The 23,821-nt window shown below is 38.1% G+C and overlaps 1 protein-coding gene across 11 annotated transcripts in view; it reads left to right on the forward strand.

Moving 5' to 3' along the window:
* The window catches only part of LOC137245058 (uncharacterized), a 105,957-nt gene that overhangs the window by 27,030 nt on the left and 55,106 nt on the right, over window positions 1–23,821 (forward strand). For 8 of the 11 annotated variants that reach the window (XM_067775087.1, XM_067775088.1, XM_067775089.1 and 5 more), the window contains one exon: window positions 1,156–1,524. The gene's annotated coding sequence lies outside the window, so the exon portion shown is untranslated. Of the gene's footprint in view, window positions 1–1,155; window positions 1,525–23,821 lie in introns of those variants that run through there. The other 3 variants (XM_067775092.1, XM_067775090.1, XM_067775096.1) reach the window with 3 other exon arrangements.

A 23,821-nucleotide genomic window follows, 5' to 3' on the forward strand; every position in this document is an offset into this window, starting at 1 on the left:
TGGGCGTGGTCATAATCGGATTTCGGCCATTTTTTATACCAATACAAAGTGAGTTCAGGTAAGTACGTGAACTTATTGTAGTAAAGATATATCGATTTTTGCTCAAGTTATCGTGGTAATGGCCTAGCGGAAGGACAGACGGTCGACTGTGTATAAAAACTGGGCGTGGCTTCAACCGATTTCGCCCTTTTTCACAGAAAATAGTTATCGTCATAGAATCTATGCTCCTGGAATCCTATGCTCACAAGGATTGGTAAATTTTTGATCGACTTATGGCATTAAAAGTATTCCAGACAAATTAAATGAAAGAGGGCGGAGCCACACCCATTTTGAAATTTTCTTTTATTTTTGTATTTTGTTTCACCATATCATTACTGAAGTTGAATCTTGACATAATTTACTTATATACTGTAAATATATTTTGTTTTTTTGTTAAAATTTGATTAAACAATTTTTTTTTTTAAAGTGGGGGTGGTCGTTCGCCGATTTTGCTAATTTTTATTACGCATACATATAGTAATTGGAGTAATGTTCCTGCCAAATTTCATCGTGATATCGTCAACGACTGCCAAGTTACAGCTTGCAAACTTTTAAATTACCTTCTTTTAAAAGTGGGCGGTGCCACGCCCATTGTCCAAAATTTTACTAATTTTCTATTCTGCGTCATAGGTTCACCTTACTTACCAAGTTTCATAGCTTTATCCGTCTTTGGTAATGAATTATCCCACTTTTTCGGTTTTTCGAAATTTTCGATACCGAAAAAGTGGGCGTGGTTATAGTCCGACATCGTTCATTTCAAATATCGATCTGAGATGAGTGCCCAGGAACCTACATACCAAATTCCATCAAGATACCTCAAAATTTACTCAAGTTATCGTGTTAACGGACGGACGGACGGACATGGCGCAATCAAAGTTTTTTTCGATACTGATGATTTTGATATATGGAAATCCATTTCTACATATATCGATTCCTTTATACCTGTACATCCAACCGTTATCCAATCAAAGTTAATATAATACTCTGTGAGCTCTGCTCAACTGAGTATAAAAATAAAAAATAAAACAATTGATACATGATAACACTAACAAATATAAAAGCAAAAACAAAAATAAAAACAACAACAATAACTACTTGCTGACTCAATATTTCTAGAATTCTAGTGCAGTTTTTAAAGCAAAAATAAACAAAATTGCGAGCGGCAAACGTTAAATAAGCAGAAGACAGACAATAAACTCGTGCGCCAGAGGGGTGTGGCTGGTAGAAAAGTTGATAAGCGTCAGAGGCAGTGGGTGGAGTAGGCGCAGCAACATTCACAACGTCAGCAACTATTAAAGTTTTATGCTTTACATTTTCTGGCTTTGCTTTTGTAGCTGAATTTACTGCTGTTTTTTCTTACTTATGCTGCTCATGTTTCCGCTTTGTCATTGAAACAATAATCATCAGCAAAAGGGATATGAAGGATATAGTAGTAATGAAAACGATGATGATGCGATGGCAGTTGGAACATTCGCAAAGGATAAGGTAGGTAAATAAATGTTGCCGCATTCCGGCACATATTGCAAAAATATTTACAAGCATATACATATGTTCGTATGTATGTGCAACGTACAAACAAACACACGTTTGCAAATATTAGTTAAAATAAAAATATAATCTACTCACGGTAATGCGCTATGAAATAGAAACAGCATGATCCATGAGGATAATCTTATTAATATATTTCATAGTTTAAAATAAGGGTCATTGTTTTCTTGTTCACATATTTTATTGAATATATTTAATTTACTGTAGAGTTTTATACGCCTTTTTTTAACTATAAAATTAGAATTTTTTCAATTTAAGTTATTTTTTTTAAGAAATAAAAATTATTTAATAGATTTGTTTAGGGGTTTTTAACAAAAAAAAAAAAAATTATTTAAAGTAAAATTTTATTTGTTTATTATTTTTATGATTTATTTTTACTCTTTTACCAATCAAATTAAAATTCTAACATAATTTTTTTTTTGACAAAAGAAAATAGTTAAACAAAACTACAAAATAAAAAATTTATAATTTTTTTTTGTTTTATAAAGACTTTATTTATGCATATATATTAGACTGGGACGATTTATTAACCGATATCGCGCCATCGATTTTTCGATTGGATTTGGGCTCAGGAAGAAAAGTTCCACTACGCTTACCTAAACAAATAATTTTCGAGCCTGCGAAAATAATGGAGTAAGGGACAATTTTTCGACCAAACACTGCCCAAAACCCAAAAAATATTTATTTGTCAAAAACTGTTATCGCCAACGTATTTAGAACCGTTTTTTGAAAAAAAAAAATATATATATATATTGTTTGGATTTTGAGGAGTGTTTTGGTCGAAAAATTGACCCTTCGCCATTTTTTTTTGCAGGCTCGGAAATTATTTTTTTGGGTATGCGTAGTGGAGCTTTTTTCCTTAGCCCAAATCCTATCGAAAAATCGATGGCGCGATATCGGTTAACTTTCGTCCATACAAATCGACCCAGGTTAATATGTATATATATTTAGTTTTATATAAGTATTTTTATTTATTAATATATATATTTAGTTTTATTTAACTGTTTTTTTTGGTATCAAAAATAAAAATTATGTTAGAATTTCAGTTTGCTTGGTAAAAGAATAAAAATAAATGAAGTTGTTGTTAATAAAAACCCATAAGATTGGTTGGGTATGCTGGTTTTATTCAAAACAATAAATATTGCTTAGTGAAAATCTCAACAAAAAAAAAATAGTACTTACATTTTATTAAATTATTTTCAAGATAAAAAAAACAAGTTTTTTCAAAAATAAAAAGTTCTTCTAGTGGGGTTACCCCTCGGAAGTGATTTGTGATCCCAAGTAGACGGGTTAACCTTTGTGGGTCAAAACATGCTTTGGCCAAGTATATAATTCCACCTTATGGCATTTTCAGGTCAAATGAAACTTTTTTCAAGTCAAATGAAACTTTTTTCATTTCAAATGAACCTTTTTTCATTCAAATGAATATTTTTTCATTTTAAATGCAACTTTTTTTATTTTAAATTAAACTTTTTCATTTCAAATGAAACTTTTTCCAAGTCCAATGAAACCATACTACTAAGGTAATTATCAATATATTTATATCGTACTTTATAAGGCTATTTATCAAATTTTTCTTTAAGACAACTATTTCTAATTAGCCACATTGAAGGCAAAATTTTTGCTTAAATTTTCTTTGTGAATTTAAGCTGCAGTAAGTTCGGCTTAGTTTAACCTTGCCTTTTGATCGTTTCAATTTCTTAATAGATAAAGTAGCATGGTTATACGCTAGGCAACTTATATACTACAGTTTAACCACCCACTGAAAATAAGCACCTATATTTTTTACTTGTATGTACTCCCCTTATATATAAAGCACATTCTTCTTCTACATATACTTCGTTAATAACGTAGGAATAAAGCAACGTAGAGAACAAAGAGAAGGAACCTAAGAGCATGATGTGAGCGTATTTCCTATTCACTGTCTGACACCAACTAACACATCGGTTGAATCCTCTGTATTATGCTTTTCTCTTTGACCAACGTCTTACCAAACAACGCGTCGAGCTGGCAATACACAATTTACCTGCTTTTTCTGCTTGTGGGATATAGCTGTGGTGAGGTTATGATGGTGGTTGGTGTTGGCGATGATCTGGTTATGGTGGCGGTGGCGATGTGGTTGCTAGAGGCGGCGGTGATCACTACAAACCTAGCGGCTATACATCTGCACAAACTGCTTTGCATTAATAACAACTTTGCACTTGTTTATTTCTGCATTTATTCAGTTGGACAATTGCTAAAAGAACTTCACGATATCTTTATGTATAAAATTTACTACAATTTTGTTCAAGTCACACCGGGATGGTCAAAATTTGCGAATAAGTAAAAATAAAAAGAAGTGTCAAAACAATAATATAAATGTATGTATGTACGTACATAGTCACATCTGTCAACCCATTGTTGGGGTTGCCAGAGGGGTGAAATACGCTCGCGTGTTAGCGTAAAATACAAACATTTCAAATTCTTAAATTTACTAAATATGTACGTAATATATGATATTATGTATTCGTACGTGCAAATAATTCAGAATGCGTACTTATACGTAAAAGGTACATATGTAAAAAACTTCAATATAAAATTCAGCTAAATTCATGTAAATTCATGTTTAGGTTTTCTTAAGCCTAAGTTCTATTAAATAGAAGGGTTGGCTGTTGGCGACTACGACAGTCGCTCAAACATCGTCCCCGCCCTAGGCGCGTTCAGCGGCTAGAGCCTCCTGTAGCTCCTTAAGGGTCCGCAATGCATCTCGAACGAGGATTTGGGACACTCTTCCTCTAGCGTTGGCGGTTTGCAGCCCTTGTGCGGTGCATCGAATGGTGCGTCGTGCGATGCTGGGTGCTGCTGAGGGAATGTTGTTTCCCGGGCGAGAACGGGGTTGCCCGGTGGCGGCAGGGGGTGCCGGTACGGCGGATCTGCCAGGCCGGGGTGCCTGGATGGCGCGCTGGGCGCTTGGGGTAGCGTCCCGCCGATGGAGTAGGGAGTGATGTCGCGCTCCACAGATCCGGCATCTGTCGTACGAGCTGCACTCGCTGGTGATGTGAGATAATGCCAAGCAATTCAGGCAAAACTTATGGGCTCGTGCAAGCATCCATCTCTGGGGTGGTTTCATTTTTTTGAATATGACGCAGTTCCGAAGAGCGTGCTGACGGGTGCATATGCGGCACCGTCGGTAATCCGTTATTAGTGTCGAGCTGCGTGATTCATTGGCGCGGTTGGGAGCAACGATCTCCGACCGCACTGGTCTTCGTGACGACGACTGAGTTGCACGATCCATAGCGATCTGTAATTACAGTTATAAATGCCTTTTAGGTGAGAGAAATGTTAAGGCAGGGAGTTTCAGTTGGCATTATGTTGCGAAATACGACTATTGGAGACGGTGATGTGGTAAGAGTGGTCAGAGGTGGTTTGAGAGTAGCTACGAATTCTCCGGGTTTGCCCGAGAGGGTGGGCTTTCAATCTGAGGGAGGAAACAGAGCTTGACAAGTGGTCGTGTGAGGGTGCCGGTTCGAGTACGAACGTCAACAACACGTATATGGCCGTCAGGTTCGGGATATACTTTTTCAATACGTCCAAGGCGCCATTCAGTCGGGGGAAGTGAGTCGTCGTGAATGCAGACACACTCACCGACCTTGGGTTGGGGTTGTGGATTTTTCCACTTCTGCCTTTTCTGGAGATCCTTTAGGTAGTCTTCCTTCCACCTTTTGCTGAATTGATGATGTAAGCTTTTTACCCTGTCCCATCGGTTTATAAGAGATAAATCCGCGTGATCCACTTCAGGGATAGCGAGGAGGGGGCTACCTCGGAGAAAGTGGCCGGGGGTCAGCGCGGTAAACTCTGTGGGATCTTGGGATAAAGGTGAGATAGGACGAGAGTTTAATACGGCTTCAATTCTTACCAAGAGGGTGGTAAATTCTTCAAATGTGAACTTGTGGGCTCCTGCTGTCCTCTTGAAGTGCAGTTTGAAACTCTTCACTGCAGACTCCCACAAGCCGCCCATGTGGGGAGCTCCGGGTGGAATGAATTTCCAATTAATGCCCTGGGGAGAGTATTTTGCGATTACTTCTTGAGAGGCAGTTTTCATGAAGTCAACGAACTCTTTTTCCGTCGCTCTTTTAGCTCCAATAAACGTTTTGCCGTTGTCACTCATCATTGTGGCAGGATATCCACGACGTCCGACGAAGCGAGCGAATGCTGCGAGAAAGGCATTTGTTGTTAGGTCCGAGCACAGCTCAAGGTGGACAGCTTTTGTCACGAAACAGACAAAAACGGCCACGTAGCCTTTCAGTAAGGTGTGAGACCTTAGCAAGGAGGCTTTTATTTGAAAAGGCCCCGCAAAGTCGACACCGGTAGTGGTGAAAGGCGGAGCATATGTGCATCGTTCCGGGGGCAAAGCCGCCATGATTTGCGATCGCATTTGCTGCTTGTGGAGGGTACAAGTTTTGCACTGATGTATGCATCTCTTTATGAGGGGTTTAAGTCGTGGAATATAGAGATCCTGTCTGAGGCATTGCTGCATGAGACGTATTTCGGCATGGAGAAGAAGTTCATGGAGGTACTGTATATAGAGGACAGCGAATCTTGATTTTTCTGGGATAATAACGGGATGTTTTTCATTGTAAGTCAACGTCGAATGAACTAGTCTACCATGAACCCTGAGGAGCCCGTTTTCATCGAGGTATGGGTTGAGGGTTAGTAGAGAGCTTCTTTGATCAATGGGTTTTGCATTTTCCAAGCATGCTCTTTCGCGAGGAAAATATCGGGTTTGTGTTAACGTCACAAGTTTATTTTTCGTTTTGCGGAGATCTTCATGAGACAGAGAGGGAGTGTAAGCGGGTTTAATGCCTCGAATTCGGTCCTTGAGATTATTAATGAACCTGAAGGCATATGCCATGACCCTGAGGGCGCGAGGAAATGAGGAAAATCGATCCAATACATCGGGGTCATCTTCAGCTGAGTATAGTGCTTCGACTCGGCGCATTTCAGGCGGGTTGATGCTGCGGGTAGATGGGTTTGGCCAAGCTTCGGGGGGCTGGGTCAGCCACGCAGGGCCATTCCACCACAGCGAAGAATTTGCCAAGTCCATGGGTTTGCATCCTCTAGTGCCCATGTCTGCTGGATTGTCGCGACTGCCTACATGCTTCCAGGAGGCGCTTCCGACGAGATCCATAATTTCAGCTGTTCGATTGGATACGAAAGTTTTCCAAGCGTGGGGAGGCTTTTCGAGCCATGCTAATACAATTTCCGAGTCAGACCACATGTAAAGATTTGTAAGAGAGAGCTCGAGATGGGATTGTACGACGGCGATTAGTCGGGCAAGGAGTAGAGCTGCACATAGTTCTAGTCTTGGAAGACTGGTAGTGCGAAGAGGGGCAACCTTGCCTTTAGCGACCAGAAGGTGGGACGATGTGGTGGCACCGTGGGTTGTTCGCAGATATATAGTGGCGCAATATGCCTTTTCTGACGCATCGCAGAAACCATGCAGTTCAACCTGCTGGTTCGGCATGTAGTCAACCCATCGAGGTATCTTTATATCTGAGATGTTGGGTAAATTTTTTGCGAACTGCGTCCATTTAATGAAGCGGAGGGGCTTCACTGGTTCATCCCAGCCAGTTCCGTCTATCCATAGCTCTTGGAGTAAAATCTTGGCCTGAATCATAATCGGCGTAAGCCACCCTGCGGGGTCAAAAAGTTTTGCGACCGAGGAGAGAATTTGTCGTTTTGTATTAGCGGACGAGAGGGGTATTGAGTCCACTGTATACGAAAACGTGTCGGTCAGAGCGTTCCACTGTATGCCGAGAGTTTTGGTGTTGCTTGCTTTCTCGAATTCCAAAAGATTGGTATCTAGCAAGTCCTCTTCTTTGATGTTTTTTATTATACTGGGGTGATTGGCCGTTATTTTCCGTAATGGAAATCCTGCTGACGCTAACACTTGGATGACTTGGGAGAGAGATGTTTCAGCAGAGAGAATTTCATGGCTGCCAGAGAGAATGTCATCTACATATGTTTCTTTCGTCAAAACAGGGACGGCTTTGGGGAAAGTTTCCTTTACATCTTTGGCCAGTTGGTGAAGAGTACGTATGGCGAGGTAGGGGGCACAGTTCACACCAAATGTGACTGTTTTTAGACGATAGTCTTTTATGGGGTCGCTCGGAGATGAGCGAAAGACGATCCTCTGATAGTCTCTGTCGTCTTCATGCATTATGATTTGACGATACATTTTTTCTACGTCTCCGTTAAAAACAAATTGGTAGGTATGCCACTTGAGAATCAGAAGCATCAGATCGGGCTGGAGAGTAGGGCCGGCATAAAGAACGTCGTTGAGCGCATGTCCAGATGCCGACTTCTTTGAGGCGTTAAACACGACCCGCACCTTTGATGTCTTTTTCTCGGGTTTGACAACTGCGTGATGAGGAAGATAAAATGAGAGGCATTTTCCTCCGTCAAATTTTTCATAGGAGCCGGTTTCCTCCATATGATCGAGGGTGAGGTATTCTTCTAGAACACTATCATATTGAGTCTTTAAATCCCCTTTCTTCTGCAGACTTCTCTCCATTCCAAGAAACTGGCTTAGAGCTGAAGACCGAGAGTGGGATAATGAGATTGACTCTGGGAAGCTGGGTTTAAACGGCAGCCTTACGATATAACGACCGTTATCATCGCGTGAGGTTGTGGCTGCATAGAAATTTTCGCAAAACTCGTCTTCTGGGATTATTTGGGGTTTGGTGGGAACTTCCTCCAATTCCCAGAATTTACGCAATAAAGAGTTAAGATCTTCGTTGGACACTTCTGACACTTGCATGCAGAAAGCGTTTACCATCACAGGAGCTCTACCGCTCAGAATCCATCCAAAAATGGTTTTCTGCGCTAGAAGATGGGGGGAAAGTTTCTCAACGCCATTTTGGATGATTTGCGGTATTACATCACTGCCTAGGACGAGATCTATTTGCGAGGGGGAGTGACAGTTCGAGTCTGCGAGGTTGAGGTGTGCCCATTTTGCTTGAAGCTCGCTGGTGAGCTTAAGCGAGGGGAGCATTTTAGTTAGCCGGGGTAATACTATTGCCTCTGCACTTATTCTGGTTTTGAAATCGGGGGATACCAAAGTCAGAGAGCACAATTTGTTTGAGGTCTGAACTACCTTGCCGCCCATCCCTGATATTTCAAATCTAGAGGGTTTGAATGGGAGTTTGAGTCTATCTTGGGCTCTGGTAGAGATAAAGGTTCGTTCAGATCCCTGATCCACAAGAGCTCGTAGTTTAAAAATTTCTCCTTTATGCTCTACGGGAACGATAGCCGTGGGTAAAATTATTTCACAATCGTTTTCGGAATAAAACGATTGCACTTGGCTTTTCTGCGAGCATGAAGGGCTTTCATCCAGAGCATTGGCTTGATCGGGAGTATTGCCGGGTGAGACTGTGGAATTCGTGGTGGTGGCTTGTGAGGCTGTCCTTTGCAATCGTGAGGGTTGTCTTTTCGGCACTTGAGATGAGTCTTCGTGAAGAACTGAGTTGTGCCGATCTTGACATTGATTGCAAGTTTGAGTACTGGAACAGTCTTTCAATATGTGTGACTGAGAGAGGCAATTGAAACACATATTGTTTTCTCTCACAAACCTTCTGCGATCAGAGGTCGACAGCTTCTTAAATTTGAAGCAACTTATAAGGGGGTGAGATGAGGTTTTACACAAAGCGCACTTGTACATTGTTCGCTGCTCTGTCATATGGGACTGGGTGTGGGAGGTCGATTTATTTGGAAACGCATGTGACTGTTGGGATTTAAATGGCGGCCTAGTTTGAGGAGGAGTGAATTTACTTTTACTTGGGCGCCATTGATCAACTCTTTCTACCACTTCGTATCGCGTTGTGAGGAACTGGTCCATTTGGGACCAGTTGGGAAGTTCTCTTCTTGAGGTTAGAGATTGCTCCCACAACGTGACTGTATTTTCTGGGAGTTTAGAGGTAACCAGATAAATAAGTATGGGGTCCCAGTTATCTGTGGAGACTTGTTGCGTGGCGAGAATTTGAAGGCAATTATTTACCGACGATTGCAACCTTTGAATGTCTTCACTGTTTTCGGTAGTGATAGTTTTTAAGTTCATCAGGGCCCGTATTTGGTTATCTACGAGAACTCGTCTGTTCTCGTATCGGGCCTTTAGGGCTTCCCACGCTAAGGCAAAGTTGTCGTCAGTCAAGGGAAATTGGTTGACTATTTGAGCTGCCTTTCCTTGGGTTTTGTATCTGAGGTGATACAATTTTTGCGCTTGGGAGAGTTTCGGGTGGTTAATATAAACGGCTGTGAACATGTCACGAAATGAGGGCCATTTTTCATAACCACCATAAAATATTTCGGTATCGCAGGGAGGGATTTTTAGCGAAATACCGGAGTTATCGGGTGGACCTGTTGTGACGGTAGGGGGAGCGGGGGCATTTGCTTGTTTAAGCAACTGAAGCTGGTCTTCGATCTGGGCTTTTGTGTCTTCGTATGCTATGAGACAGGACCTGTATATGCTATTAGCAGATGTTGGAAAATCTTCGGGCAGGTCCTGATCTGGGGTTTCGACAATCTTATCGAAGACTGTTTGGACTCTATTCCAAAATTTGTCTATATTGGCGTTTTTTATTTTGAGTGAGGACTCCGTGTTGTCTTGGAGCGACGTCGACCTAAACCGAGCACAATATTCCAAAAAATTGTCCGTTTCGGATGTAAATTTTTTGGGGGCAGACGAGATTTTAAATTTTTTAACTCCTTGAGTTTTGGAGCCACCTTTTTTGGTTTCATCGTCACTCATTTTTGAGCTTTGTTTTATGTCGCTTAGAGTTGAGAATCAACAAAAAATTTAACTTCAGAGAGAAAACTTTTTTTTTTTTTTTTTTTTGAAGAGAGGGTATTTGCTTTTAACTATGTGAGGGAGTTACGTTAAAATATTCACGTTAAATAGCAAGAGAGAGTACTTTTCAAAACCAAAAAAAAGTTTTTAAGCTAAATTTATTTGAGGGTGAGACTGAGAAAATTTTACCACTGTGCTGCGTTTGCACTATATTTAATATATGTATATGAGGGTGGTTTAAATATACGTGGGAAAAATTATGTGAGATATATGTATATATACGTATTAAAAAGTATCTCGGGGGTAAATTATTATAATTTTGATACGTATGAGATTATCTAAAAATGTCGTTTTTTTTTTTTTTTTTTTTTGTTTTCGGTGTGACTTAGAGGAGTCTTATTTAGCTTCGATTTGTTGGACTGTAGAGGCTTTGAGGAGAGAGAAATTAGTAGCTTATCGAAATTCTTAATGGGGATTGAGAATTTATAGCGTGCAAATTTAATACGAGAAACGTGCTATTACACGCACTGCACCACTCTTGTACCACTGTGCACGAGATTTTATTTCACCGCTTATGTCGTTTTCTTTCTTTTGTATATCCGTATGTATGTATACGCAAGTATGGAGATTTGAAAATATTTTTTGCGTTTTGTATTAATTTAAATTGGGAAAAATCAGAAGTTAGCAGAGGTTGTGCAATATATTTAATTAACGACAAGAGATATTTTAATTTAAAATGAGGAAATTTAAAATTATTAAGAGATTTGTCGCATTAAAATATAAGGGGTGCTTTTAGCAAGTGTGCCCACTGTAGCTAACTACTGAGTTTTTCTTATTTTGCTTTGCACATATACCGTACTGAGTTTTGCAATATGGGGTTATTGCTATATGTATATATATATATATATATATATATATATATATATATACGAAATGGTATGTGCAATTTTAGTGGGAACTTGAGAAAATTTGGCGGGAAATGAGGATTATTGGCGGGAAATTCTAATCCTCGAAAATGAAAATTGCCTTGATTTTTCTCTTTTATGTATATTTTTCCGTGTATAGGGTGTATTCAAATGTTATTTAATACTCACGGTTTTTTGGCAAATGGGTATTTATTGCGCTGGTTTCCTTAGTGGCGTCGAAGGCAAGGTATTGAGAGAAGCATTACTTTTACCAACTATATAGTAGAGCATGTGGACTGTGGAGAGATCTTTTTAACTATGCTGAAAAACATAACCGTAAAAATTGATCTTTTCTACTCTATGGCGCAGTTACATTGCACTTCACTTGCTTGGGCCTTTGAAAACGTACATATTTGTTTTTATCCCATTATTTTTTATTGTATATTGTGTATAAATATAATACTTAGAATATATATATTAGAATAGGTCGATTTATTAACCGATATCGCGCCATCGATTTTTCGACAGGATTTGGGGTCAGGAAAAAAGTTTCACTACGCATACCCAAAAAAATAATTTTCGAGCCTGCGAAATTTCATTTTTTTACTTTTTTTGACTTTGATTTTTAAGGGTTTTTTTCATGACCTACTCGCTTTTTCTTAGGCGTTTGCGTAAGCTGCAAACTGTACAATTTTGTCGAAAATTTCGAAATCTATGCCTTTGACAGATGGACTATGGATATTGACGATATCTTACGTTGTTGTTGTAGCGATAAAAACAAAAAGAGGTAAACAAAGCTGCACATAAACGAAAACAAAAGGAAAACAAAAATAATAAATAAAAACCGTTAGTTTTCATTAAAAACATATAACTGCTTTAAAGAGTATTCCATTCACAATTCGTGCGAGCAAGTTTAATGTGTAAAGAATATTTTCTTCGTTTGTGGCATGACGTTTAAAGTGTTAATAAAAAACGTGAAAATGAGTGGCAGAAAAAAATAAGCATTGCGGATAAATTAAAAATTGTTGATAAATTCAACAAAGGAGCGTGCAGTGGAATTGAGATCGAGATTTTAAATAACGAATTTGTCGCTTGCCTTATCGAACTTAGGGGCGAATTAATGTTGACTTATAACCATAAAGACATAACCAGCTAGAACAGCTGATCGAACCTACCTTATGGAAATCAATGCAATCGATTAATGGTGCCATACCATAACGCTAACTCTATTACATTGATTTCCATCAGGTAGGTGTGATCAGCTGTTTTATCTGGTTATGGCTTTATGGTTATTTGTCACCGTTAATTCGCCCTTTAGTTTTAAAGATTCGAAATAAATGACATTTAAATTTCGCTTTAATAGTAGAAAGGTGGCAGCACAGCTTAACGAAACCTAAAAAATGCAAAAAGGAATGCCAAAAATAAATAAATTCCGTATACTAACTGCTTTTATTGTGCAAGGTTTTACCTATTGTAACGAATTTAGGGAAATTCCGCTTATTTGCAACCTTCTGCTTACGTTCGTATCGCTAAACTGTTGAATAAAACACTTCAATTTTCTGTATTACAAAATGGTATTCATTAGACTACTTTGAAAGTACTTCGCAATTAAACTTCACTTCGCAATTAAACTTCATTTCGCAACTCATTGCGTGTTTAAATCAAACTGATTACTGATTACTCAGCTTTCGCTGCTTTTATACTCTGTGCCCAAATGCTTAGACATTTCTTCTGCTAGAATTTTCTGTTTGGTTATCAGCTATACGCTACCAGCTATAAACTACAGATACACGTTTATAGCCTCTCGCATAGCCATATGGGCGTGTATATGTGAGTACAAGTTCCACCGATGACTACATCTGTATGTGAGTTATTTCTTCGTTGCCTTTTATGTATGTGGGTAAACGATGGTTAATGTGTTTATGCTTAATGTTTCTGTTGTTGTGCCTTTATTTAATAATCTTAGAGATGGTAATATTCGTCACACTTTTTTAACAAAAGGTAAGTAAATGCGGTATCAATTTCTTTTTTCTCTCTGTTGACTTCGCAGTTATTCTTATACCCCTTATTGACCACCAAGTTGAGAAATAATATCATGAGCCAAGTGTGGGGTTAGTCGGTAAAGCTTTTAAAACTCCGTTGTATTCAAGTGGAATGGGTTATCTACTTCTCTAAGAAGATGTCTGACCACTGGCAATGGACTTAGTAATTCTTCATCTTGTAATAAAACGTATGCCAAGTACTCAAATGCCATTTGATTTATAAATAAAGCTGCTTTTCGTGTTTGAAAGTATTTAATTAAAGTTCCGATTTCCTTTTTTAACTAAAATTGCCAGAAATATTAATTTCGTGATTTTTAATGCAGCCAATTTACTTGCCGTTTATTTAACAACACAGCTGATCGTCGATAAGCAAATATCGATACAAAATAGTAACTGAATAACGAAATCGTTATAATTATCGATTCGGAGATAAAGCGACGGCAAATGTCGTTAAAAAAGTTAATGAGTTCCACTACTGTAGTGGAATTCACCAACTTATAACGATGCGATTTGTCGAGATTTTAATTAAAGATTTTGTCGCGCTTGCCTTATCTATTGTATTCACTAACTTAGTTTTAACGACTCGACATAGTTGAAATTTAAATTTCGTTTTAATAGTAGAAAGGTGGCAGCACAGCTTAACGAAATCTAAAAAATGTGAAAAGTGCAAACGGAATGCCAAAAAAAAATTCCGTATACTTACTTACTTACTTAATTGGCGCTTAACCGTCTAAACGGTCACACCAAGGGAGTTTAAATCGTTTTCCACCTGGTCCTTCCAACGGAGTGGGGGCCGCCTTCTACCTCTGCTTCCATAGGCGGGTTCCGATAGAAACACTTTCTTGGCCGGGACATTATCTTTCATTCGCATAATATGGCCTAGCCAGCGCAGCCGCTGCGTTTTAATTCGCTGGACTATGTTGATGTCTGCGTGTAGCTCGTACAGCTCATCGTTTAATCATCTTCGGTACTCGCCGTCGCCAACGCGTAGCGGTCCATAAATCTTACGAAGAACTTTTCTCTCGATCACTCCCAAAGCCGCTTCATCTGCTGATGTCATCGTCCATGATTCTGCCCCATATAGCAGGACGAGTACGATAAGTGACTTGTAGAGTATGATTTTCGTTCGCCGAAAGAGGACTTTACTTTTCAATTGCCTACCTAGTCCAAAGTAGCATTTATTGGCAATATTGATTCTTCGTTGGATTTCCGTGCTGATGTTGTTGCTAGTGTTCATTCTGGTTCCCAAATAAACGAAGTATTTTACTATTTCGAAATTATGGCTGCCAACAGTAGCGTGGTTGCCAAGGCGCGTATGCGCTGACTCTTTGCTCGATGACAGCAGGTACTTCGTTTTGTCCTCATTCACTATCAAACGCATCTTTACCGCTTCTTTTTCCAGTTTGGAGTAAGCAGAACTAACTGCTTTTAAAAGTTATTATTGTGCAAGTTTTTACCTATTTTAACAAAAGGTAAGTAAATGTGGTATTAATTTCTTTTTTTCTTTGTTGATATCGCAGTTATTCTTGTACCCCTTAATTGTAATCAAGGTGAGAAAAAATATCATGAGTCAAGTCTGGGGTTAGTCGGTACAGCTTTTGAAACTCCGTTGCATTCAAGTGGAATAGGTTATCTACTTCTCTAAGAAGGTGTCTATCCACTGGCGATGGTCTTAGTAATTCTCCATCTTGTGATAAAACGTACGCCAAGTACTCAAATGCCATTTGATTTATAAAGCAGCTTTTCATGTTGGAAAGTATTTAATTAAAGTTCCGATTTTCTTTTTTAACTAAAATTGCCAGAAATTTGATTTCGTGATTTTCAACGCAGCCAATTTACTTGCGTTTTATTAAACAACACAGCTGATCGTCGATAAAAGAATATCGATACAAAAAAAGTTACTGAATAACGAAATCGTTATAGTTATAGATTCGCAAATAAAGCGATGGCAAATGTCGTTAAAAATGTTAGTGAATTCCACTACTGGTTCTAGGCACACCTAAGCTAAAATATGCAATATGTATGTAGGTATTCCATCCCATTTCGACCAATTTTGAACCCGACCCCTTTAGAATTGGCTGAAAGTTTTTCTTCTTTTACTAGCTTACGAAAGACGTTTTTCAGAAGTTTTTCAAATTTGTTCATCCAACTCAAAAAAAGTTATGAATTTAAAAAAAAAACACCGTTTTTGTTTTCAAAATGCTATAACTTTTTCAAAAATTGACCGTTTGGGATCTTTTTTTTTTTAAATTTGTTTTTAAATGTACTTTTCGGAATAAATTCAAAAATATTTTTAAAGTTGTTTTTGTAATTTTGCAGTTTTTCGAGATTTTTCGAATTTCGCCCTTTTTTTTCTCATAAAAAACTTCAATCAATTCTGCAATCATCCCCACTAATCCCGGAGTGGGCCGAGAATATTTAAAACTTATTTTGAGTTGGAAAACGGTCTTTTTTTTCAAAATGCTATAACCTTTTCAACAATTGACCGTTTGGGATCATATTTTTTTTTAATATGTTTTTAAATGTACTTTTCGGAAAAAATACAAAAAACATTTTTAAGTTTTTTTTTCAATTAAATAAAAAAAAATTCTCGTCCCACTCCGGGATTAGTGGGGATGATTGCAGAATTGATTGAAGTTTTTTATGAGAAAAAAAGGGGTTAATTCGAAAAATCTCGAAAAACTGAAAATTTACAAAAAAAAAACTTTAAAAATTTTTTTGAATTTTTTTCGAAAAGTACATTTAAAAACAATTAAAAAAAAAAACAAGTAAGGAAGGTTAAGTTCGGGTGTAACCGAACATTACATACTCAGTTGAGAGCTATGGTGACAACATAAGGGAAAATAACCATGTAGGAAAATGACCCGAGGGAAACCCTGGAATGTGTTTATATGACATGTGTATCAAATGAAAGGCATTAAAAAGTATTTTATGAGGGAGTGGGCCATAGTTCTATAGGTGGACGCCATTTAGGGATATAGCCATAAAGGTGGATCAGGGTTGACTCTAGAATGCGTTTGTACGATATGGGTATCAAATTAAAGGTATTAATGAGGGTTTTAAAAGGGAGTGGTGGTTGTTGTATAGGTGGTCGCCTTTTCGAGATATCGCCATAAAGGTGAACCAGGGGTGACTCTAGAATGCGTTTGTACGATATGGGTATCAAATGAAAGGTGTTAATGAGTATTCTAAAAGGGAGTAATCATTAGTTCCATAGGTGGACGCCGTTTCGAGATATTGCCACAAAGGTGGACCAGGGGTGACCCTAGAATTTGTTTGTACAATATGGGCATCAAACGAATGGTGTTAATGAGTATTTTAAAAGGGAGTGGGCCTTAGTACTATAAGTGGATGCCGTTTTAAAATATCGCCATAAAGGTGGACCAGGGGTGACTCTAGAATGTGTTTGTACGATATGGGTATCAAATTAAAGGTATTAATGAGGGTTTTAAAAGGGAGTGGTGGTTGTTGTATAGGTGGTCGCCTTTTCGAGATATGGCCATAAAGGTGAACCAGGGGTGACTCTAGAATGCGTTTGTACGATATGGGTATCAAATGAAAGGTGTTAATGAGTATTCTAAAAGGGAGTAATAATTAGTTCCATAGGTGGACGCCGTTTCGAGATATCGCCATAAAGGTGGACCAGGGGTGAATCTAGAATTTGTTTGTACAATATGGGTATCAAAAGAAAGGTTTTAATGAGTATTTTAAAATGGAGTAATCCTTAGTTCCATAGGTGGACGCCGTTTCGAGATATCGCCATAAAGGTGGGCCAGGGGTGACTCTAGACTTTGTTTGTACGATATGGGTGTCAAATGAAAGGTGTTAATGAGTATTTTAAAAGGGCGTGGGGCTTAGTTCTATAGGTGGACGCCTTTTCGAGATATCGCCATAAAGGTGAACCAGGGGTGACTCTAGAATGAGTTTGTAAGATATGGGTATAAAATTAAAGGTATTAATGAGAGTTTTAAAAGGCAGTGGTGGTAGTTGTATATGTGAAGGCGTTTTCCAGATGTCGACCAAAATGTGGACCAGGGTGACCCTAATTTATTTATATATGTAATATCTGCCAAGATTTTAAGGGTTTTTTATTTGGCCTTGATAACATTTTCATTTTCTTCTACTTAATATGGTAGGTGTTACAACCATTTTATAAAGTTTTTTCTAAAGTTATATTTCGCGTAAATAAAACAATCCAATTACCTTACCATATTTCATCCCTTTTTTCGTATTTGGTATAGAATTATGGCATTTTTTTCATTTTTCGTAATTTTCGATATCGGAAAAGTGGGCGTGGTCATAGTCGGATTTCGTTCATTTTTCATACCAAGATAAAGCACGTGAACTAAGTTCATTAAAGATATGTCGATTTTTGCTCAAGTTATCGTGTTAACGGCCATGCGGAAGGACAGACGGACGACTGTGTATAAAAATGGGCGTGACATCAACCGATTTCGCCCATTTTCACAGAAAACAGTTAGCGTCATAAAATCTATGCCCCCACCAAATTTCAAAAGGATTGGTTAATTTTTGTTCGACTTATGGCGTTAAAAGTATCCTAGACAAATTAAATGAAAAAGGGCGGAGCCACGCCCATTTTGAAATTTTCTTTTATTTTTGTATTTTGTTGCACCATATCATTACTGGAGTTGAATGTTGACATAATTTACTTATATACTGTAAAGATATTAAATTTTTTGTTAAAATTTTACTTTAAAAAAATTTTTTTTTTAAAAGTGGGCGTGGTCCTTCTCCGATTTTGCTAATTTTTATTACGCGTACATATAGTAGTGGTTGGTGATATAGACTGCAGGTCTAGAAATAAGCTACAACTTGCATTGAACAATTGTGTAAGATATATCTACTTGAAGCGTAAATTTGACCACATATCAGAGTTTTCGTTTAAAATACTTGATTGCAGTCTTACTACCTTCCTAAACTATCGCAATCTAATTTTCCTGAATAAATTAATTTATAAAAAACAACCAGAATACCTATTCCGAAATTTATGTTTTGCTAGATCTGACAGAACCTGTATCCTCATCGTTCCACACCATAAATATCTCTCATCATCAAGGACGTTCTTTGTCAGTACTATCAAAGTATGGAACTCATTACCTAATTTTATTAAAAATGAGCCCAATGCATCGCGCTTTAAATTGGCTTTGTCTGAATTTTTTGATATACGAAAAACACTATTCTAGCTATTTTCTCGAATCTACATTGTCTATTTCTGTTATTTGTTTTATATTAATATAAATATTGTTATACTCACATTATTATATTGTACACATATCCAAATATCGATGTACTTTAAGAGACAATAGTCTCACTTGTACAAATGTGTTAAATAAATTGAATTGAATTGAATTGAATTGAATTAATAGGGTTAACGTTCCTGCCAAATTTCATCATGATATCTTCAACGGTTGCCAAATTACAGCTTGCAAAACTTTTAAATTACCTTCTTTTAAAAGTGGGCGGTGCCACGCCCATTGTCCAAAATTTTACTAATTTTCTATTCTGCGTCACAAGTTCAACCCATCTACCAAGTTTCGTCGCTTTATCTGTCTTTTGTAATAAATTATCGCACTTTTTCCGTTTTTCAAAATTTTCGATATCGAAAAAGTGGGCGTGGTTATAGTCCGATATCGTCCATTTTAAATAGCGATCTGAGATGAGTGCTCAGGAACCTACATACCAAATTTCATCAAGATACCTCAAAATTTACTCAAGTTATCGTGTTAACGGACGGACGGACGGACATGGCTCAATCAAATTTTTTTTCGATCCTGATTATTTTGATATATGGAAGTCTATATCTATTTCGATTCCTTTATATATGTACAACCAACCGTTATCCAATCAAACTTAATATACTCTGTGAGCTTTGCTCAACTGAGTATAAAAAGATCCCAAACGGTCAATTTTTGAAAAAGTTATAGCATTTTGAAAACAAAAACGGTATTTTTTTTTTAAATTCATAACTTTTTTTGAGTTGGATGAAAAAATTTGAAAAACTTCTGAAAAACGTCTTTCGTAAGCTAGAAAAAGAAGAAAAACTTTCAGCCAATTCTAAAGGGGTCGGGTTCAAAATTGGTCGAAATAGGATGGAATACCCCATGTACATATGTATGTATGTTATACGGTGATAACCATTCTGAAATACATTTTTTTGTTCTTTTTTTTTGCATTTGTTATTTGAGTAAAACAAGTTTTAAAAACACGAGTACTTTCTCTGGTTATTTTAGCTATTTTAATCAAGAATAAATCGATTTTACGACCAAACCCTGCAACGATGGTGTTCATAAAATCAAAAAACTGCTGTACTTCCGAAAGGTTTTTTCGAACGACCTGGAGAATAGAATATAGTGAATATAATGAAATGAATATAGTGGTGCTTGTCACCATCTTACCGGACATATTTTCGGTAGAAAGATATTTCCTGCATTAAGTGCTCCTACAGGCAATTTCTTGTGGCCTTCCACAGTTTTTTCGTGTTTCGTAGTATATGTTGCTGCTACTAATGTCCTTTAGTTTGCGTTCGGGCCATTCTTTACTTGAAATCAGTTGCATAGTGACTTATTCCCCACAAAAGTCACTAAGTTACTGTCCTAGCGTGGGATTAAAACACAGATCTTTAAAAAGCTTACAACTTACGAAGGTATGACTTTCTTTTACGGTAAATGTACGTATATATCTGTATTGGAATACAAATGAATTTGTAAGGAAAACGTGTATCCTTCCATTCTGCGTATACTCAACCAACTGCAGTAACTACTACTAAAGAGCACAATGTAACTACAAGCAGACATAAAACATACCGACATATGTTTCTAAATTGATAGAACTTACTATCCTCCATACATTAGACAAATGAAGTGAGGTGCGGCCGTGAATGAGTCAAAGTGCTATAGCACAGCAGGCGTGCCTTTAGTGGGTCGTTAAAGGATGAGGTATGCAGGCATAATAAGTGCAAAGTTGCATAGCGATTGATGTGGCGTGGCTTGGTATGGCACGACGCGGCCGCTTTTCATTGAATTTTTCTTATCAGCATAAAATGTTCCCTAGAGGCTTTTCAGCTTTTCAACTATACAGCAATGACAAGGCACTATACGGCAATGCTAATACCTAAAACAACAACAGTAGCAACAACAACAAAAAACTAAAATTGTATGTTTGTATATTTTTACATTCAGTGTAATTTTGCAATGAAACATTCGCCTATCGCACAAGCCCACATTGTATCTTTGTATTCTTTTTATGTGCACCCCGTCGTGCTACGTCGCTAACGTCGAGCCGGCTATTTGCTCTTTTACTTCTAATATTAGTGAACTTCAGTTTGTGCGAGCACTTTTCAGTTCGCATCTACATTAATTTCAAATTTCACCCAACACAAATAATAAATACAAATCTGAATCCAGTTGCCATTCGTAGCACATTTTCTTAGATTTTCTTTTCTTTTCTTTATTCGTTCATCGTTCACTGCCTTTTTTATGATGTTTGTAGTGTAATTTTTCGGATGATCTCTTGCTTGGTTGATGATTACGCGAGGATTTGAATGACAATGGATAATGATGCCATGCAATTGCAAATGTGCCCCAATAGTGTAATCTGAATCCATCCAAAAGTTTATGATAGTTCGTAGGGATAGCTGGCGTGTCGTAATAGTAACGCATTTAAAGGAATTGATGTTTGAAGGATAACCAAGTTGGTAGTAAACTTAAAGAAAAGCTGTAAAAAGGCCTGGACTGGCAGATTCTCATGGAGACGTTTTATAGTCAAGCACAATATAAAACAGTGAACATTTGTTTTGTATTTGCTTGATATGAAGTAGTTTATTTTAGATTAGGTATGGCGGCCGCCGTGGTATGATGGTAGCGTACTCCGCCTACCACCCCGCAGATACTGGGCTAACGCCCCTGCCAAAGCAACATAAAAATTTTAGAAAGACGTTTTTTCAATTACAAGAAAACTTCTAAGCGAGATCGCTCCTTGGCAGTGTTTGGGGCAAGCACTCCGAGTGTATTTCTGCCATGAAAAGCTCTCAGTGAAAACTCATCTGCCTCGCAGGTGCCGTTCGGAGTCGGCTTCAAACAAAAAGGTGTTGTCCTGCCAATTTGTAGGAAAAATTGAAAAGAAGCACGACGCAAATTGGAAGAGAAGCTCGGCCTTAAATCGCTTCGGAGTTTATCGTTCCTTAAATTTTTTATGTTTTATGCCGCCGCCCAATAGGGATACACCACCACCTAAAACAACTACTTAATGTTAAGAAATTACTAAGCAAAACCAAAATAACCACGTCCGAATGAACCCTATGAAATAGGGAGAATAATTCCGCTCGACGCCTTTTTTCTGTTGGCTTTTTTGGTTGTTGGGCTGCTCGGATACAAAAGACCAGTCAAAGCAGCCGCAAGGCGCCTGTTTGATGCACTTTCTTGAGGTTCCAATCGATGTTGATTTTAGTGCGTTCGGCAGTGAAAGTTTATTTGTAGAACCCGCAGCACCATTGACTGATTTTCCCTCCAACAAATTCGTCATGACGTTCTCGTTTTGTCCCATTTATTTCAGGTTAGCGAGGTAATTTTCTACCGGTCCCCGCGTCCTGATACGAAACGAAGTTTTGGGTATCCTCCGACTCTATCGCATACGGTATTCATTCCTTGGCTTTGGTATCTTGTAGACTTCCTCTTTATCCACCACTTCAAATCATGAACTTTTGTCCTTAGAGGTTTGTAGCACTCGCTTCAGTCATCCGAAAATTCCGATATCGTTGCACCCCGTTTGACCATGCTGCTGAATTTTATGATGGAAGTGTTTTAGTCGGTTTTTCCCGTAATATTCTGTCAATAAAAATCTCACTTTTTACAGCTTTCAGCCTCTCGGTAGACATCAGCTCACGTAAAGTCACTCATGCTGTACTACGTCGTTCGTCTTCTCCGGAGCAGCTAAAGTCACAGCGTTACCTACCTTTCGCCTAATCAGGAAAGGCGGAGTTTGAAGCTACCTCCCTTCAGCTTATCGCCAACTTCATTGGTGCTGTCTGTTGTTGGCACATTGCCACTATTCTGGCAAACAGCTTTTGATGTAGTTTTGGTGGTTAACCGAATATTTAAATATTTATTTTTTAAAAAATATTTTATTTATTTGATTTATGGTGAGTTCAACAGTATAATTTTTTTTTGGTGCAAATCATGGGTGCAAATAATAACTATAGGGGCAATTCCACGTCAAAAGGTAAATTCTACATTTTTTTAAAACAAAATATCTTTGAAACTATTGAGTCAATCTTGAAAATTGTAATGTCTTTAGATAGGTAATAAAACAAATGATATATAAAACATCTATATTTAGAAGAAACTTCTATAATAAAGTTATGTTTTTATGGGAAAATGATTGCTAACTTATCATAAATCGAATAATAAGTCGAAACAAGTAAGGAAGGCTAAGTTCGGGTGTAACCGAACATTACATACTCAGTTGAGAGCTATGGAGACAAAATAAGGAAAATCACCATGTAGGAAAATGAACCTAGGGTAACCCTGGAATGTGGTTGTATGACATGTGTATCAAATGGAAGGTATTAAAGAGTATTTTAAGAGAGAGTAGGCCATAGTTCTATGGATGGACGCCATTTAGGGATATCGCCATAAAGGTGGACCAGGGCTGACTCTAGAATATGTTTGTACGATATGGGTATCAAATGAAAGGTGATAATGAGTATTTTAAAAGGGAATGGGCTTTAGTTCTATAGGTGAACGCCTTTTCGAGAAATCCCCATAAAGGTGGACCAGGGGTGACTCTAGACTATGTTTGTACGATATGGGTATCAAATGAAAGCTGTTAATGAGTATTTTGAAAAGGAGTGATCCTTAATTCCCTAGGTGGACGCCGTTTCGAGATATCGCCATAAAGGTGGACCAGGGGTGTCTCTAGTTGTACGATATGGGAATCAAATGAAAGGTGTTACTGAGCGTTTTAAGAGGGAGTGGGCATTAGGTCTATAGGTGGACGCCTTTTCGAAATGTCGCCATTAGGGTGGGCGAGGGGTGACTCTAGAATGTGTTTGTACGATATGGGTATCAAACGAAAGGTGTTACTGAGCATTTTAAGAGGGAGTGGGCTTTAGGTCCATAGGTGGACGCCTTTTCGAGATATCGCCATTAGGGTGGGCCAGGGGTGACTCTGGAATGTGTTTGTACGATATTGGTATCAAATGAAAGGTGGTAATGAGTATTTTAAAAGGGAGTAATCCTTAGTTCTATAGGTGGACGCCTTTTCGAGATATCGCCATAAAGGTGGACCAAGGGTGACTATAGAATGTTTGTACGATATGGGTATCAAACGAAAGGAGTTACTGAGCATTTTAAGAGGGAGTGGGCACTAGGTCTATAGGTGGACGCCTTTTCGAGATATCGCCATTAGGGTGGGCCAGGGGTGACTCTAGAATGTTTGTACGATAT

This window comes from Eurosta solidaginis, chromosome 3, assembly GCF_040869045.1.
Source record: "Eurosta solidaginis isolate ZX-2024a chromosome 3, ASM4086904v1, whole genome shotgun sequence".
In the NCBI taxonomy this organism is placed as follows: Eukaryota; Metazoa; Arthropoda; class Insecta; order Diptera; family Tephritidae; genus Eurosta; species Eurosta solidaginis.